At 43.1% G+C, this 20,264-nt stretch overlaps 1 protein-coding gene across 1 annotated transcript in view; it reads right to left on the bottom strand.

Annotated features, from left to right (window-relative positions):
• Window positions 1-4,644, bottom strand: part of ches1 (checkpoint suppressor 1) — a 77,047-nt gene extending 72,403 nt beyond the window's left edge. Inside the window, exon 1 of the mRNA XM_034700206.1 lies at window positions 4,254-4,644. The gene's annotated coding sequence lies outside the window, so the exon portion shown is untranslated. The remainder of the gene's footprint in view (window positions 1-4,253) is intronic.
• Between the last annotated feature and the right edge of the window lie 15,620 nt (window positions 4,645-20,264).

A 20,264-nucleotide genomic window follows, 5' to 3' on the forward strand; every position in this document is an offset into this window, starting at 1 on the left:
ATCATATGGTCGCAAGTCAGCGGCGCTCGTGCATGTGAGCGGGGGGGGGGCGTCGTTTTGGAGGAGCTCCAAGGGAGGAGGGGAGGGGTTAGACGGAGTCATGAGGACATGCTACATTCAAATTCATGCTAGTTTTCCGAGACTGCCAACCCCAGCTTTAACAAATTAACAGTCGTTTAGCTAACAAATTAGTTACCTTCGCAAAAGCTCTAACCCACTGTCAGAGGTAGTAACCAAGCGGCAACCTCCGGTCTCAAACTATGAAGCCCATGCAGAAGTGTTATAAACTGCAGTTCAGCAAGAATCCGCTTGAGGCTGGCTGCAGAAACACCGGAAATCACATAGACACATATAGTTTGAGAAAGACAGGCAAGACAATCTTTGCAGCATTAATAAACATGTTTACAGCCTGGATCAAAAAACGGCTTGGCTCTATGTAGCTCATTTCTCTATCAGCACACACTGAACGGGGGGTGAATTTTTTCTAATGCAACGGTCCAGAAGTTATTAAAATTTCGAGTTTTTGCCCAAATAAGGACATGACTGACTTGACTCCCGGATGGGAACACATAGCTGTTCGCTAGGAGGCTCAAACCCCGCCTTTTTACGTCACACTATGCCTGGTTGAGTTCCGCATTTCCAATATGGCTGCCACCATCAATTGGCTTCAAAACAGCGCTCAGGAACAGATGGGTGACTTCACGGATACTACGCCGATTATTTATACAGTCAGAGGTAGTAACAGAGGCGTAATGTGGGGAAGACTGTGTCATGATGTTGTGTCAAAGTCGGCAGGCTGGAATAGCACCATGTGTGCGTGCATGTGTGTGCAGTGTATGTGCACATGCATGTCTCTACGGGGACTTCCAGCTGTGTGCCTCTTACACTTCCCCAACACTGTGATTTGATGAGAAAATCACACACTGGGACACCAATATGATGCTGTTGACGAGTTAAACGTGTAAGTGCAAAGCCGTGAGAATGGCGGGAGTTTGGTGCGACGTTGTTGTGGAATTGCTGTGTAAGCAGTTTAAATGTCACCTAATGTCACGCTGCCTGACTCTGGTATAAAAACCAATAACCAACCAATCAGCCTACACTGTTAGCTGCTACTCTTAAGGTCCCTATTTGAGGTGAGTTGTTCTTTCAAAACTTCAATTGATACATTTCAGTAACAGCTGCTTATTTAAGATGACATGTTGTCGTTTTTACTGATATAACATTTAGCCATGCAGTTCCTCTCCAGCCTGAGTTAGAGGGTATGAGCAACACAAAAAGAGACATTTCTGTAACTCATGCTGTCGTATCCTCTGACTTTGTGGTTACTTCTACACCACAGTGTTAAAGGCAACTTTTTCAAAACTATACAGAAATGAAACTTAAAGAGGTCTCCCAAATAAATCTAGTGGAGTTGCTCTGATATTGGATTTTTTATCGTTTGGGTGGGGGTGCTGGGATGAGGGAGGTGCTTTTAATTAGTTTAACTATATTTAATCTGCTTCAATCCATTGGGATTCAAACTGGTGGTGGCAGGACCATGATGCACTGTGCTGAGATAGAAGTTCTTAACTATGTCGCTTCTGTCACTGAAGATTTAGGAGACACTAAACTGCATAATACATCTGCATAACAAGGATGCAATACTATAAAATTTGGAGTGTGATGTCAACAGTATTCCCTATGCCATCTTTCCACTGAGTTCACCTCAGTCCTTCAGACCTAGAAAGTCTGTCAGGGCGTGCTCACTCACACTAGTCCAAGCTCCATACCATGCTGAAGCACACTTATCCCCCCTCCCCTTTCTCATGCTGGCTTTCACTCACATTGCTCCAGACTCAACCAGGCCTGAGCTAGAGGTGATCTCTTGTACACAGATCATAATATGACGCACACATGGCTTTACGTTATCCGGTGGTCTAAGAAGCATGGACTCACAACACCGAGAACATGACTGCAACTTCACCTGCTTCTACTGCTTCTGCATCAAACCAGCGTGAACCCTTTGATGCCATTGTTTAAAACCAGTTGCTGATGCAACTTGTCAACATTGCATACCCGTGCTTGTGCTCATGCATGGGCCATCTCTTCCAACCGTGCCAGAGCTAAGGAAGTGTACCATGCTTGAGCACAGCATGGAGCACTCTCACCTGTCAAACAAACAAACTGGACTTTAAGGGTAGAACATGCTTGGGTATGGTAGGGATAGTGTGAATGCGCTCTCTTTTGTTTCGTCCATCTCTTAGCACTAAATGTACCTCTGCAGTACACTATTTTCTCTGACTGTGCATTTTAGATACTCTGCCATATGGCTAACGGGCCCTCAGCTGACCGGAGCACAGCGGTGGGTCACTGTCTCGCTTCCAGGCACAGCTAGTACAATCAGAAATATTAAAACAACCATTTTTCAATATTTATGCTGAATAAATCATGGCCTGGCATCCAAGAAAGCTGTCTGATGCTCTTATTCAAAACACAGACTATTGAACTCATCCGCACATGAATTATAGATCCATTATGGACTGTTTTAGTTGTGTTCAGGGAATCCGACCAACAACACTTGTATTGAGAGCACCAACCCACTGAGCCATCCATACCAATTATCTGCGTCTAGGGTGGAGTCTGCATTCAATATTCAATTTACACAATCTCACATCAGAGCCTCCAACTGAAAAAGTGTCAAAGGAGCCATAACGGATGAAAACAGAGCAGGGCTCTTTTCTTTGGGTGAGAGTCTAAACTGTCTCCAAAGTAAAAAAAGAAGCGGGCTAACTGAACGTGGCTCCACAGGGGTGTCCATTGAGAGACAGCGAGAGGTGGAGGGGCGAGAACTCCATTGAGCGCAGCCATGGGGGGTCAATATGTGAATGAACGTTTGCCATGGAGGTGAATTATGAATGAGCGCTCCCGGTGAGAGCATGTCAGCCCGCGTCTCCTTCACTCCATCTCCTCCACTTCTCCTCCTCCTCCTCCTCCTCCTCTTCCTGTCCTAAAATCTCCACTGTCCTCTCCTTCCTCTCTGTCTCAGTTTCATCTCTCGCCACCGGATTAATCTCCTCATCTGCCTCTCTCTCTCCGTCATCTGATCCCGTTTCCCTCTCTCTAACCTTCCTCCTCCTTCTCCTCCTCGATCATCCGCCACCTCCTGACTCCAGAACCAGGGGAGGAGGAGGAGGAGGAAGAGGGAGATGGAGGTAGACACACACGCTGTCTGTCTGAAGAGATGACAGAACATTCTTTCCCTGCACATACATATTTACACAGTCTCAGATGGGTACACACACACAGACACACACACACAGTAGCAAAGGACAACACAGAGGCAAACAGTCCTGCACGTGCAAAGGCAGACGCATGCATTAAGTGAAAACGCTGTCAGGCACTGACACACACACACACACATACAATTCTCCCAGCTGTTCTGCTGGCCACTGAGCATGTGAGTGTGTGTGCATGTGTGTGTATTCGTCTGTGTGTAATCCAATGTGCTGCTGCTCAGCCTGTGCCACGCTCTCTCCTCTGTTGCTGTGCGTCTGATCAGATCTGCCTCCCCTCAACCTGTTTGCCGTCTATGGCATACACACACACACACACACAAACACACACACGCACACACACACACATAAGGAGCTGCAACTAATCAAGCCTTGTTCAGTGTAAGACTAATCTTTCGGAAAACAGAAAATTCATCCTGTGCTGCGTTTGCTGTCTCCAACCAAACACTGTGCTTGTGTGTGTGTTACCTGCTGCACAAAAACTCTGCTCACACACACAGAGAGTGAAGGAAACAGGATAAAAATGGACTCTGCCTTCTTTGGAAGGAGTGTAACCCCCTTCTTTCTGGCACAAGTGCCTACCTGCGAAGTATGTATATATTTGTGTGTGTGCGTGTGTGTGGGAATGGGATCAGGCTGTTCCCTAAAAAAAGTATCCACTCCTTTTGATCCCTTCACTCCAGTTTATAGCGGTCAGCTCAGCTCGCTTACACACTTTGGCCCCCTTTTTAGGTTGTGGAAAAACAACACTTAAAAACTCACACACACACTCACAGGCGCACACACAGATGTATATATAGACTACACACGCACTTGGACACACACAGATGCCCCCCTTCTCCCTTACTCACACACACACCTCCACTCGTCCCTTTAAGTGCAGAGCCATGCAGCACATGTCAACACCCCGCACACACACACATACGCACACACACACATCTGCCAGACCTGCACACAGCCATGGAAGCCCCATAAAGTCACCTTAGGATCCTTCTGTTTTCCAGACGAGCCCCTTCTTCACAGTCTTCCTCTCCTCTGTCACACTTCTCTCCTCCTCTCCTCCTTTCCTTTCCTTCCTTCCTTCCGTGCTGTCCGTCCGTCCGTCCTTCCTCTCTCTCTCTCTTCTCTATCCTTCTCTCCCTCTCTTCGTCTTAGTGCTCGGTCAGTTCCCAGCGTTTTTCCCGAGCCCCTCCATATCCGCCCCGCCAGTCGTTTCTACCACCGAGCGAGCGTACCTACACACACACACACACGCACACACACATATGAGGCGCTGCGTTCCTATGGTCTCACTCTCTCTCCCTCTCCCTCTCTCTCTCTCTCTCTCTCTCTCTCTCTCTCTCTCTCTTTCTCTCGGTTTATCCCTCTCTGCGCTCGCTCTCTCTCTCCTCTGTCGGAGAAGAGCTTGGTTGAGTGTGTGTGTACGTGTGTGTTTGTGTACGAATGTGTGCGTGGATGTGTGTGTGTTTGTGTGCTCTGCCTTGCCCCGCCAGCAGCAGAGGACTTCCCCCGGTGCCCGACCCGGGTCCTAGTGCGAGCTCGGTACACTGAAAGAATGCTATTGTGTACGGAAGGCAGAGTCAAAGATCTTCTATGATTTTGACAGGACGGCTCACTGCATGACATTTTTCGAGATCTATAACAAAATGAAAAGGTTAAGAATGAAATTAGTGTCAGTTAATTTCAGATAAAGAATGTAGGCTATTATTTTGATGAAAATCAATAAATCTTGAGTTAAGCTACAGCTTGAAATAATAGGCTACTGTAATATGCAAAGGACAGGGCATGCTTTGTACCACTCACACACTTCCACAATAAAGCAAACTAAGATGTTGAGCAGTAACCAAATCAACATGAAGTGTTATCATTATGTGTAAATATTGTGTTTTAGCCAAGCGGCAACCTCCGGTCTAAAAATATGAGTCCAATGTGAAAGTCCTAAAAACTGCAGTTCATCGAGGATCCGCTTGAGGCTGGCTCTGGAAATACCGGAAACCACATACACACCAATTCAAAAAGCTGATTTTAAAGCAGAAATAAACATGTTTACAGCCTGGTACAAAACACGAGTGTAGTCTGGATAGCTCATTTCTCGATCAGCACACACTGTACAGGGGGGTTCTAACGCAACAATTTCAAGAATTTCAAGATATTTAGATTACGAGTCTTCCAATGAGAGGCACAGCTGACTTGATTGACAGGCAGGAACCATAGACTGTATAAAATATGGACGTAGTATCCGTGACGTCACCCATCTGTTCCTGAGAGCTGTTTTGAAGCAAATCGACGGCAGCAGCCATATAGGTAATGCGGAACTCAACTAGGCAGAGTGTGACGTAGTGTGAGTCTCTTAGCCAATGGCTGTGTGTTCCCGACCGGGAGTCACGTCAGTCATGTCCTTATTTGGGCAAAACTCACAATCTTAATATCTTCTTAACCATCACGTTAGAAAAAAATTCACCCCCCGTACAGTGTGTGCCATTAGAGAGATTAGCGTTGTAGGGCCAAGCCATTTTTTGAACCAGGCTGTAAACATGTTTATTAATGCTGCAAAGATCGTCTTTTTCCCAATTATATCTATGTGGTTTCCGGTGTTTCTGCAGCCAGCCTCAAGCGGATTTTCGATGTATTGCAGTTTATATCACTTCCGTGTTGGCTTCATCGTTTGAGACCGGAGTTTGCCGCTTGGCAGGAACACTGTAGCTGTTGGCTAGGAGGCTCAAAGCCCGCCCCTTTATGTCACAACCAACAATATTGTAGCTTAAGTTTGCACACTGTAAAAATCTGTTTGCTCTAGCCTACATTGTTTTTGATTAAACAACAGGGTTAATTGTGTAAGTGCTTTAACCCATGTAATGCAGAGTTGTTGATATCCAAAGGTAAAATGTAGGTTTTTGTCAGTAAGTTGTTGTGAGTCTTTACCAGAGTGGTCGCTATGGCAACAGCAAGGCAGAAGCAGAGGCAGAGATCCATGCAAGGGTGGAGGAGCCATTATAGCTGAAGGATGGAGGGGACACGTCCTCTGCACAAGACCACTTCACAGCTTTTTCTGACCTTTTTGTTAAAAATTGTTAATCATATCTTCATATTATCTGTGCTGGATTAAGTCAAGCAGCTTAAACTAACTTCATGCATTGTGTGTGAAAATGTACTTGAAGTTATTTTCAGCAAAAGACCTCGCATTAGATTTCCTCTCTTCCACTTTGAAATTATTCAGAAACTCAATTTCTGTTCGAGGCAGTAGCTGCAAATGTGACAGATGGCACACACAGTGTTGTTAAAGTAGTGAGTCAGCTTCACAAACATAATCAATCTTTGGTGCAGCTACCTTCTTCCTCATCTCCCTGCACCTCCCTCCTTTTTCTCCCTCCCGTCCTTCTTCAGAGCGTCATCAGGTTGCCATAGCAACAGCCCGCCTATGGGAGACAGAGATCAGATCATTATGGACCATGGGATCCAGAAACTGAAGGACAAGATTTTTTTTTTTTTTGCTGTGAACACAGGAAGTGGGAACCCTTAACAGGAAAGCTTGAACTCATTCTTAGTTAAACATCCAGCGCAGCACTTTGCAGGAGGAAGTTCTGCTGAGTGCTGTTTGGGTAAAAAAGGAGCTCTGCTGAACCCTTTGAGTCCTTAAAAATGATAAGTAATGCATGTCTGCTGTCCAAACATTTTGCTAAAATTAAATACATTCGACTAGATATGCATAATCGCCTGCTTTAGATGTAAACATTTTGCCTCAAGAAACAGTTAACCAGCACTTGCTTGCACACTTGTGAATTAATGGATCTGACAGACGTGGCAGCGATCGCCCTACTGAAAGCCTAAAGTCAGGAAATCCAAATGTGCTTTCATTTTATTTATGGGAGGGGAAATCGTAAAGGGAGAAGTGCACTGCTGTGTGTTCAGGTTGAGAGATGGAAGCACAACATACACCGAGGAAACAGTTTTGTTTGATAAAGATCAAAGAGAATTGTAGGGAGAAAGACGCGTGTTTACCAGTTCTCAAATCCAGGCTGCTTCTCCCTGCCCCTGTTATTAGTGGGAGGCCGTGTGTGTATGTGTGCGTCTGTGTGTGTTTGTACTGAGAGCCTAGAGGGCTGCATTAAGCTGAAGTGACAGTGGGGATCTTAAAGATGTCTTCCAAAGTTTGCCATTGAAGGAGATCTTATCTCCAAGCCCCAAAAACAGTGAGTGAAGGAGAAGAGAGGGAAAATTAATTCACAATTAATTAATTCACTCTCCTTCACAACGGGAGATTATCTGTGCTGGACAAACTCTCACAACACAACATACTCTGTTTGTGGGGTTGTGGTTGGGTAGTGCATGCAGAATCAGCAGGAGTCGACTTCTGTTATGGTGACTGTTGACCATCACAAATAACTGCTTTGTTTGTTCTTGTTCTGCTGACACAGGGAAAAAAACTGTGAGTGAAAAACATTATACAGACTTTATTGAGGAAAGCAGCGAGTACAGAGCTATCCAACTCCACTTCACATGAATGATGTCATCACCCCACGAGGCTATTACCTGTTGCATTTAGACATTTGCCCATTCTGACTTTACACAGACGTTATACCAAGAAGCTGGCAGGAAAAAGTCAGGGTGAGCAGATACGGCTGTTTGCACACATGCAGACATGGAAACTGTCAGGAGGGAATTGCATGAGTGAAAGGTGCCATGGGACAGTAACAAAAGAGAAAGCCAGAGTCCTGGAAGCACATCTTCACTCATAAATATGTCACAATTTTTGACTCAACAAGTGGCAACAAAATCGTATATTGGTCAAGTTGTTCCTCTGCATAAGAAATGAATCTGCTTTCGGTTGTTTTATGTGTGAATATGGTGTCAAGGCCATCAGTGTCATTGTGTTTTGCCTCAAGTAAGGGTGCAGACGTAGCATATTTGGCTAGATTTTGCTGGTGTAGAGCTGGCTCCATTCCAGATCCAGTTTGCATTTGCAGTAACTTCACCTCCTCCGTCAAAAGTCTGTCCTGTATACGTGACTGCTAAGCACTGCTGTTGAGTAGGAAGTCTTTATAAAACTCAATGAGCCAAGTCATCTGCTCCATGCTGTCCAATACTTGATATGATTGTCATTAACAAGAATGTAGATTATTGACGCTGCCTGCTTATTCAGAGCCCTCTGGCTAGTGGAACCATTGATTTCCCATTGACACCTGGTGTTAACATGTTACCTGTATCTTGATATGGACCGTAGTGAACCCAGATTACACACAGCTGCAAGTCAATGTTAGAGCCATTTTCTTTATTCCACAGCAGAGACTTCTTAACATATAGGTGGACGAACAAGGATTGGCCAACCCCGGGCTCTCCTGAAGCAGTGGACTGGTATCAAGAAACCAGGAGGGTCCATTGCTTCTGTTGTTGCTGGTGAAAACACAAATGTGGGAGAAGTTTGGGGAGGGTTTGGAACAGACCTTTGTGATGTATGACAACACAACATCTTGAATGATGTAACATTTTGAAGGGGAAAGCAGAGTTTGGGCCAGGCTGCTTTCAAAAGAGGAGGAGAAAACTGTTGACTGATGCAAACTAAAGAATTCAGGAACCCGACCAATATGTTGGTGTGTCTGCAGACTGAAATGATTTTGGACACTTTTAAGAAAGGGGAACAAGATCATTGATTAGGTGTTTTGCTGATAAGCCCTGTTGTGAAAGTTTACACCAGGGATCTGAAAAGGAGGACCCAATCATTGCTGGACCGCTGATATGGGAGGAACAAGATTGATTTCTTGTTCTTGTTTCTTTTCAAAACAAAAGGCATATCTGTTTTTTTCTGGAGAGAGACTCTCCTTGTTTTCTTCCAATGCTTTTATTCTGAAGTTGTGTCCAGGACATTTATTCTGTAAAAGACGTAACTTGCATGGAGCATTATTTGACCCCTTTGTTTAAAAAAAAGTTGTTATGAAAGATGTTGGCTGCAGATTTTCATTATTAATTATGAAATAACATCAGGTTACAGGAAATATTTATTCTGGTGTTATCTCCCTCTTCCTCTGCACCCATCTATGTGCCCCTCTCTCCGCTCAGCTTGTGTACTACCTGTTTTTCATTACCATTTCCTGATAAGACAAAACCCAGATGGCATTAAGTTAGTCCTCTGATTGTGCTAATTTGATTGAAATGAACTTATGTATCACAAAAAAATATGCTTTAGTCACCAAAAGACTGATATACAAGGTGCAGACAAAAGGTTACTGTGTAAGGTGGCTGCACTCAGCCTAGAAGATAGATAGTGTAAGGAGCCCCTACATCTGAAGGAAGCTCAGTCTGAAGCTCACTGCTTGTTTTCATCAGAATAGGCTAGTTTAACTGGTTTGGACATCTGATCAGGATGCCTCCTGTGAGCTATCATCTGGAGGTTTTCTGGGCATACTAATGACGAGACAGTTGTGTGGACACATGCAGCTGATGGACAGTTGCATCTGCTACCAGACCAGGTAAAGGGAGAAAACACTGGAGGGGTTTCATCTCTAAGAGATTGAACACTGCATAAGACAAGGACATCTTGCAGAACTTTCTTTGCCTGCTGGTTAGATGTGGACGGATAATCAAGGTTTTAAAAAAAAAAATATGGCTCAGAATCCTAGGAAATTCTATATATAACCGAAATAGAGTCCAAATAGTGGATACACAAGCAGCGTGTGAACCAGCAACCAGTCAGACACCTCCAGATGGGATATACCAAAGTTCATATTCCAGATGCAGTAGATAGCAGCAGAGTGTGCTTCTTCCTTACAATATGCAGTTTCCTCAACCATATCATACAGATACATACTGCATGTAAGCATCTGGAGTAAATCACATCAAAGTATTCACTGAATGATTATTCATCATGACTCTGGACATGATCTCAGTCATGCCTAATTAAAGCCAAACTTCATTGGCTGCTTGGGAAATTGTTTAATTGATTTTTCTTCAGGGTACAAGGACCATATTCCTGTGATTTAACATTGATTAGTGCAGCTTTTACATAAGTAATTATACAATTTTACCATGAGAGAACAGTTATGAAGGTTATACGACAAACTGTTGCTGTGTTCTGCAATATACGACACCACTGCCACCACAATCAAACAACACTTGATTAAAGTGATAAAAATCTTGTGTTCCAGTTATTTCACCGGGATCAAGCTTGATGTTACATGTAAAAACCAATAAAATGCAGTGGTCATTCTGTTGGATTAAGGGTAAGAGATTAAGTTTAATGGTAGCAGGGTAAAATGGGGTAAAATGCTGGACTCGCATTCAGGATGCTCACATACAATGTGCTTTCTGTGGGTCACACACAGACAAACATACACAGATATAAAACCTCAGACTGTTAGCCTGAGAGGCGTCTGTCTACTCATGATTCTTCATCCTTTTAGTGGGGCTGCCTTCTTGGCCTGTCTACCCATAGGCCTCAGCCAGACAGAGGGGCGGGTCAGCGATCATGTGTGTGACAGAAAAACAGCCAGACGTATGGGCTGTCAATCAAACAGCCACTTTATTTCTCCTCTCAAGTCTGTCTCCCCATGTGTTTCTCTGCTGCTTGCTGTCTCTCATTTTTTTCTTACAAAGTCTCTCCCTCAAGTCTGACAAGTTAAAGATTTTCACTTCAGAGAAGGAAAATAAGTGAGAGGGAGTCTCCTTGTGTTCTTTAACCCTTCCCTCCTTCCCTCTCTGTACCTCACACACTCACACTCTTTGTATCACATGTCTAACAGGCAGCTCACAGTTGTTTGTCATTGTAACAGTTTAGTGGACTGTGTTTCCAAATCATTCCTTACACTTTTTTTCCGGAGACAGGCAGGCACAATATTCCTCAGAAGCCAGCTCCCTCGCTCTCTCTCTTATTCCCAGTGCAGCTGAGTGCTCCACACGGATCGATAGTAATCCTCAGTGGGAGCCGTTTATTTAGGAATGTGTGTGAGGCCCAGTGGGTGACAGAATCTACATTCACACTAACACATGTGTGCAACTTTATAAATCTCAGTGCAGCTGGAGTCGGTGCTGCACACATATGCACAACACCGCATGCACTGTTGCAGACAAACTGACACACAAACTCATGCACACTGACAAGCACACACTCAACACACTCAGGGCCTGACAAGCAAAGCCTCCTGTTGGGCTGGGCTCTCCTCTCTCCTCCACTGAGCAGGACTCACAGGGCTCCAGGCTGGAGGAGGGGACCCAGTGTGTCTCAACACCAACCCCTGCCAAGGTCTCTGTTTCTGGGGATGGCAGCTCTCAGCATCTGGCTGGGCTGGAGCTCTCTGTGTGTTGACTCCAAGCCGCTGGCTGTCTGGTTCTGCCAGGAATTTATAATGCTACAGTCACAGAGGAAGTTTTTTTTCCTCTAGGAAATCAGGGATTCATTTTTCATACATTTGACACAGAAGAAAAACAGGTAAAAGTTTTGATTGTTTGTATGTCCTTACTTTTTATTTTGGAAAAATGAAAACATGAGAAATTAGTGATGATTACAGCATAATTTTATAATTATGTATATCAGTTATTTTTAATGAAATAAACACAATCAGATAAATAATATTTAGGGACTACATTAATAGGATAAAGACACAAAAGCTGTGTTTCTAAGAGGTCCAGTACCATACAGCACAGGAGGGTACCAAGCATCCCTATCTGACCCTAAACTTGTAGGTATACACAGCAATAAACTGATTAAGAATGGGGAGGGGGTGTACTTAATTATCTCTCTCCTAACCTGATGTTATTTGATCAGTAAAATGATATACCTTATTGAATTATGACTCAATTTTATGTACATTTCTATTCATATTAGGTAATGCTTTCAGGTCTATGGTGTCTGTGTAACGATAATGTTTAAAAATAGGGTGCTTAACATAGACACCAGCTGAGCAGAGAGAGGGGCACAGAGACGGATGCAAAGCGAGAGGGAGGTTGCTTAAGAAGAAATATTTCCTGTAACCTGATATTATTTAATAATTGACAATGCTTAATTGCAGCCAACATATTTCATCGATCAACCTTTATTTGTATAGCACCAAATCACAACAAATGTTATCTCAAGACGCTTTTACAAACATAGGAGGTCTAGGCCACTCTATGTCAAATTATGAACAGAGACCCAACTTCAAGACAGGGTAAGACTCAGTCTGACCCCACCTTAATCCATCATGAGCATTGCACATCGCAGTATTTAGCTAGTTACAGTGGCGAGGAAAGACTTCCTTTTAACAGGCAGAAACCTCAGGCAGGCATTTCATGACAACTGTTCCAACAAAAGTTCACTGTAGGCGCAAATAAAGCGTTTCACAAGGTACTGCATTTAATATATAACGGTCCTCCCCATATAACTTTGAAATTAAAGCACATTAAGTATTAAAATAATTTCAGCTGGTATAAATGTATCAATGTATCATTTTTTTGTGTCTTTTGGTCGAGATATTTTGTAAGGCTCAAAGAACAAATTGCCTTCTATTCTCTGGGACACACCAGCCCGTGAGACTCACATGAGACTCACTGCTCACAACAGCAGAATGAAGGATCCGATCTGTTAACATACAGTACACACATATGCAGAATTTGCACCCCAAACTCTGTTAAAACCTTTGTTTAACTAATGCTTAACGCAACTTCTATCATTTTTGACAGGAAAAGCTGCATAAAAAGTCCTTCTTAAGAAATACCACTCCAAATTACCGAGATGCTAATTTGACTGGATTATTATCATCAGAGGACCTCTGTGTCTCCTGAAATATGGTGGGTGATTTGCCTTGACATTTTACTTAACAAATTACTGACATGGTTGAGTCACATGGGATTAAAAACATAGACGTCCTTCACAACTATTGTAAATTATCATTCTAATCCTGTGCGAATAGGGCTTCAGGCAGATTTTTATTCCATTTGTTTACATTTTCATCTAATCAGAGGGCTGTCCATACATACTCTGCCACTGAAATACCACTATAACACGTAGAGAGTGGTATTTTATTTTGTTTAAGTATTTACCCAGAGGATGGTGCTCCAAGAAACAAGTGACCACTTAGCTGCATGCTGGGGTACATAGCGACAAGGGCCAGGCTGGCGGAGCCACTCAATAACAGCTTTTTCCTTCAATAGGTCATAATCATGCTTTTAAAGAAAACAGACCTTGCGGACTCCTCAGTGTAGACCAGTGATTAGCAGAGGTGGGTGGTGCAAATGCAGTCAAATGGGTTGTGGGTCCATACCTCACAAATATCAATGTTACATTAAGCTGAGATCAACCATCATAGTGGGAGCTAGCAGAGTTGCAACCTCCACATGGTGAAAAGAAAAGGTCGGCCTACTTAAAAAGCTGCACTGCAACAAAGAAAATGCACAGTTTGGACTTTGCAGAACCTTAATGGAAGTCATCACACAGGAAAACCGTGGAAACATGTTCCCCTCTGGGAGACCCCCAAAACGACTGCGTCTTAAATACCAGTGCCACATATATTCTGGGATTTACGGTAAATCTCTTATCTAATCAGTGCCAAGTTATTAACAACATCACGATTGTTTTTGACCTTGTTGTTCCATTGGATATAAACACCCTTGTGCTCTAAATAATTTCAAAATCTTTCAGATAGGATGTTGGGAATGATTTGTATTGGGGTCCAATAATCACAGCAAAACCTCTGGAGGGTTTGTTTGGCAGCATGCTGTGAGGGCTTGACTGGGCTTGCTGTTAGACTTTTTTGGGGATCATTTTAAATCTCTGGGCAGAAATGTTCCCTTCAGGGACGGCCAGACAGGGACACACACACACATTCATGCACACGCGTGCACACACAAACATACACACACACACACACGCACACACGCACATACATACACACACACACACACACACACACACACCTGTGCCTCGCCTCAGAGCATTGCATTATCTGAGGCAATCTAGCAGCACTTTGAATCCCGCTGCCATTTCTGCTGGGCAAAGTGAGAGCAGTAAAAATGACCAAAAGCAGGTAAAAGAGCATAAAGTTGAAAGACGGTCATTTTCAACATAAAATTGCATGGTATGTAATGACACGCTGCAGTAAACTCTGATGAGGAAATTGATCTTAGCGAACATGAACCCATTTAAGGCAGTTAATGCGATAACACTAAATGAGTGGTTTAGGGTTTAAATTGAGATCCATTTGAACATTATTTCAGGCCAATACTGAAATACTCACTGTAATAAAATCCTATTGTGTTATTAGGTCATGCACAGACTACAGCACTTTTATATCCTGACCAATTTAAAAATCAGGATGCTCCACACCTATGAGGAGAATATCAATGGATAATCCTCATCCTGACCGTAAACATGCATGCTCCAGGAGATATGACAGTGTTTGTGCACAATATTGGTCATTTCTTACATTTCAACATGTCTTCAAAGTCAGGCTGTGGAATATGACAGCTCTGTCAGTGGGTTGACACTTCAAAATATGGCAGTGTAAACTAAACAAGAAATGACCGATTAAAATTTCAAAATAAAGCTTGAATCTTTTATCATTGTATGAATTTTGAATAAACAAGAAAGCTTATATAATAATGATTCTAGGATAACATTATGAAACTTTGAAACACTAAGTTTGGCTTTGTTGGCACCAGAGCTACAGTTTGGTTCAGGAAAAGATAATGCTCTGGGTTTAAAGAAGTACTAACCTACATAAACTTGTTGTAATAAAACTTAACCTACTGTATACAACATAACGTAACGTCATCATGAAGTCAACATTGAATGGGAGCATCTATTTCCAGTCTCCTAGTTTAAGCTCCGGTGTTTGCACGGACCATTCAGTGCATTTAACCGCCATGCTCAGTTATCAATGGTGCTTTGTGTCAAGCTACATCACCCGACTTCAATCACACATCAAAATACAACAAACAAGAAGACAACTGTATCTGACATCAGGCAACAGCCAAATCTGCCTGTTGTCTCCACATTATGGGAGATAAAAGGCTGGTTTATCAATCACACATGATACCAACCCACTTTACACTCAAGGATCTGAGGTAGAAGGCTCAGCAGGTCTAGATGAGAAATTGATTTGAAGTCATAATCAACACTGATTGTCTATTTTCAACGAGAAGCAGAGGTTAGAATTCACTTGTTAGCCTTCTGCTTCTGCTTCTGCTAGCTAACATTAGACTCGGGCAATGATGGTTAACTACAGGGTTAAACACACATCAGTGAGACCTGAGGAGGACGGTCCTGATCACTCAGTTCACGTACCAAGATGGTCTGAAATGCATATTCCTACATTGGTCTGGCAGTGTTTACACTTAAGTGTCCTGGGCTACATTAAGGACTGCCTACTCTTTACACACAAATGATTGCCTGTTAGTTCTTTGTTGTGTATTGTGAAAATCTATATTTTAGATATCTCATGTCAGTCCAACAAACAGGTGAATTATTAAAGGATTATAGCAGTGCCAGGCGTTCATATTTCTTCACTTTGAAGACCTATTAACATGGAGCGATCCAGTATAAGGGTCCATATAGAAAGAGATCTGTCTTGTTTACATGCACAGCTTGCTATAGAGCTTGATCTGTGTCTTCTATTGTTGTTAATGACGCAACTGAGAGATTTGACCCACGAGCTGTTAATCAGAGCTTGTAAGAATCCAGCGCAGTAATGATACATTTCATAGCAACAATAAACCCTTAACCCTATAAACCACAGAACTGTACAGAATCATCAAGCTTCATTATACAATAAGTTTTGTATCACATTATCACTTCCGTCCGTAATCACTTTGACGTCTCTGCCACTTGTTCACGTGTGCAGCTCTCCTCCTCTGTGAGCTGTTTGTTGTCGTATGTTTTTAACGTCTGATGAAGGTGAAGGGGGCTCTGTGTTTATTTGCATTTGAGGTAGCAAAGTGAACTCTGATCACACAGCACACTGGAGATGCATTGGGAGAGGCATGTTAATGCAAAGTGTAAATGCTTTAATGTAAGTGCTGTCCACATGTGACTAGATCACACTAGATGGATGTTGATACCAGGTATAAACAGTCTCTCATACACTTTTGTGATACCAGTCCCAAAGAAGACGTAATCAACCCAATTCTAAAAATCTGTTACTTTTGGAATTATTTCAACAACCTCCATGAATTGGTGAGACACTTACAAATGTTTAAATTAACTTGAGTACCGAGTAATACATTTTTTACCGGGTACATTTTGGTTTTGGTTAGGGCCAGTATTGAGGAGGCACAGGTGTGGGGGGAGTTTTCTTTATGTGGGTCAGTTGAAGATTATGAGTTTTTGCCCAAATAAGGACATGACTGACTTGACTGACAGGCAGGAACACATAGCTGTTTGCTAGGAGGCTCAAACTCCGCCTCTTTACGTCATACTCTTTCAGCATTCCCAATATGGCTCCAGCCAACGATTGGCTTCAAAACAGTGCTCACGAACAGATGGGTCACTTCCTGGATACTACACCCATTATTTATACAGTCTATGGTCAGAACAACAGATCAGCTCCAACTATCCAAGTGACATTTTTAAACTGGACCAAGAAACTACAAGGAGGTTTATGCCTGGATTTGTTAATCCCTCACATTTTGAAAATAAGGGCAGTACTTTGATATAGACCGAGGTCTCAAACACCATTTCTTCTTTGACTGTTGGAAGGAGTAAATTGAGTCTTGTCTCTTACATTGGATTGGAGTCGGTCCAACACTGTCTATCCAATGCCTCATGTTAAAGTTGCCATATAATGGAATTTTTAGCGATGTGCAACATGTCCCTGTTCGTCTTTTAAGCAAGGTTTTGAATCCAGTTGCAAAAAAACATCACAAATTCAGCCTTTGTGGAGGATCTGCAGCCTCTCAGTTTCTCACCTCATTATCCACACAGTGATCTGAGTGGGCTATGATGCTATATTAATGAGGCGCTGTGCTGATTGGCTGCCTGAAAGTTGTTTGACAGGGTTGGATGCCAACAGGGTGCCGACAGACTCAAAGCTGAAAAGTTCATTGTGCTTGATTTTGGAACTCTGTGAGCTGATTTTGAGAGGAGGAAGGGTGACTGGAAATACACTTTACTGACTTATATGATTTTGCAAGAGAAAAGTATTAATGAAAGTTATTGATAAAGCTTTCCTGACATCACACTTCACCAGAGAGCAAATTAGGCTACAACCAAAGCCTTTAAGCTGTTGTACCGATTAGATGTAAAATTATATGTGCTTATCCCTTCGGATCTTGTTTTCATATTCAACTTCATTATAACAGTACCATCGGGGCTGCAGCTGAGATATTGCATCTAAAACTGTCATATACACTAAAAGAATAAATCTGAGTAACAGAATTAGTTTCAGGGAGTAAACGGGAGTTTTTTCAGTCAGCTTCAACTTGTAGTAGTGATGGAAGAGTGGTATAATAAGTCTTAATTTTTGCATTGACTCTCAGTGTTCTTATTTTCTGATGTGCCAGTTCTTTCTTCATTTTGCAAACACAGCTGTGTTGATTTTAGTCTGAATGATATGTTTAACACCACATATTTCTAATATCATAGTTTGCTTTGAGTCTGTTAAATATGATGATCCACTGATGGTGGACTCGCTCATGTTTTGAGTTGGTCATATGTTGCTTGCACTGGCACGTTCATGTGAAGTGTTGCTGCTGCTGTCAAAACATGTCTCTGAGTGGTAGGTTAAAATTTGAGTGTTATTCCCACTTTCTTTCCTTTGGTGTGTGGTCGACCCTGAAATAGTGAAGTGGTCAGCACAAAAAAGCAAATTAGCACTGACTGCAGTCGTCACCTTGTTAAAAAGAAAAAGCGACCACTGTTTTCTTTGCTCCTCTGGTGCTGGGACAGAATACGGACATTTGTGTTGGTGTTTGCAACCAACAACTGAGCAGCTGGTGTGTCTGGCTCTAACCTTTGACATCTTGACTCTGCAACACCGAAGCAAAACCACAACAGCATAGGAGAAGCTGGGATGCTCGAGGAGTGAGGTTAATTTGCATGCCTGCCAATGCAGATCACTCCTGTTGTTACATCACCACAGGAGCCAATTAAAATTGCCTCCTAGAAACTGTAGTCCCTAACACTCTTCAAGTGCTGGAACAGAGTTATTTCGCCTTTGTACTTACACATTTCACCCTGAAATGGCGTACTACTGGTGTCCCAGGGTGTGATTACACATGCCATTACGGCGTTGTGCAAGCACAAGAGGCATGGCTTGTAAACACACAGCAAGAGCGCCACACACACACACACACACACAGACATGCACTTAAACACAGCACTGTTCGGACCTGTCAGCTCCAACGCCACACATCGCCACCGTGCCCACCTATTCCACCTCTTTCACTACTTCAGAGGGAGGATCAGAGGCGGAATGCCTCCATGTGTTACATATTGAAGATGATTGTAATGGATGTAAAAATCTTGCCTTGAAATGACAGCATGTAAGCTCCTTATGTATTCCCAGTAGGTGGGCTACAGAAGCAATGCAGAGGCTTTCTCGCTTCCTCAGGCTTGCTAGGCAGGAGGATGACAAAAGTATACATGTATAGGGAAGGCACAAAGTGCATTCATGAATACAGGACATTTAAATACAAGGTCAAGTTTAACTACGTTGTATCAGCTGATGTGTCAAACAACTGAGGCACCACAGTGTCCTCAAAGAGTTCAGTGAGCAGGGTATAATGGGGCAGTGGGGGCATGTGCTGTATGTTGCTCTACAGGCTCATGGGACCTGACCACTCAACTATCTGTGGGCTTTGCAGCAGTCAGCAATACAGACATATCCCCAGCAATACACCCTTATCCCCAGCAAAACAGCAAGCTCAATAGCATGCCTCCTTCAGTGCAGCATAATCACCTCTTGTGACAACATCCCTGGCTCCTCTGGAGTCTATCTACCTCCTCAAATACCCTCACACCATAAGATAAAGACATTAGAGACTGTGGGATTTGGAGAGAGTTAAGAATTGGGTCTACAGTCTGTGAAGCTCAGTGACACAGACCAGGATCGCAAAGGATGTTTGGGATCTCTCTAACAGATAGCATCAAATGAGCAGAGCAGAGCGGCGGGGCGGACTGGAGCAAAGCTCAGCGGGTTCCTGAGCTGGTTCGCAGGTTTTCTGTTGATTTTAGCTGAGGCGCTGAAATGCAAAAATGGAAAAGAATTTTAAACAAAAAGACACTGAAGAAAGAATCTTCTTCAAATGCCATGTGGGACTGTAGAGAGTCATAATGCATGCTGGATGGGAATAACTTTTCCTGTGGCACACGCAATCGGATTAGCATAGCATTGAAATGAAAGGTCAATAAGAAAACACTTTATGCCATATGGCTACTCGCTGGATCCATAAAGTGGCTTTTTCCTCTCCACTGTTGTGTCGCCCCTCACACTCTCCCATCCGTCTCCTCACTCTATCTCCTCCCTCACTCTCCCCCTCTCTCCCTCGCTCGCTGTCCCTGGGTGGGATGAGTCATCGAAGAGAGAGAAGAAACAGAGAGGAGAGGAGGTGTATTCATGTGTACGTATTTGTGTGTGTGTTTGTGTTAGTGTGTGTACGAGCATGCATGTGTTGTGTCATTCCTCCTGAGGTGCTGTGCCCTTCACACTCCCTCTCAGCTTCATGTCAACCTTGCTGCGGGAGTGCAGACATATGCAGCAAAGGTGGGCTACACACACATGCACACAATTATATGCACAGTTACAATGACTTAACTCTGGTGTCTCTATGCAGTGATTTGCATAATATACGTCTCATTCTGTTCGGTTGTTTTTTGGATGAAAGTCTGTTTTAGACAAAAGTAAAGGTGATGTCTTTTTGTTGCGCCTCACCATTGTGTCAATATTCTTCGTATGAGGGGATATAACCACCTACTGTGCGACCACCTACATTCTTTTCCTGTACACAAAGAAGTCACCCACATGGTTTTACACTTTCTTACTGTCAGAAAACAGAAAAACTTTTCTCTTGACAACTTTCCCTTCATATGCA

The sequence above is a fragment of the Notolabrus celidotus genome, chromosome 13 (assembly GCF_009762535.1).
Source record: "Notolabrus celidotus isolate fNotCel1 chromosome 13, fNotCel1.pri, whole genome shotgun sequence".
NCBI lineage: Eukaryota > Metazoa > Chordata > Actinopteri > Labriformes > Labridae > Notolabrus > Notolabrus celidotus.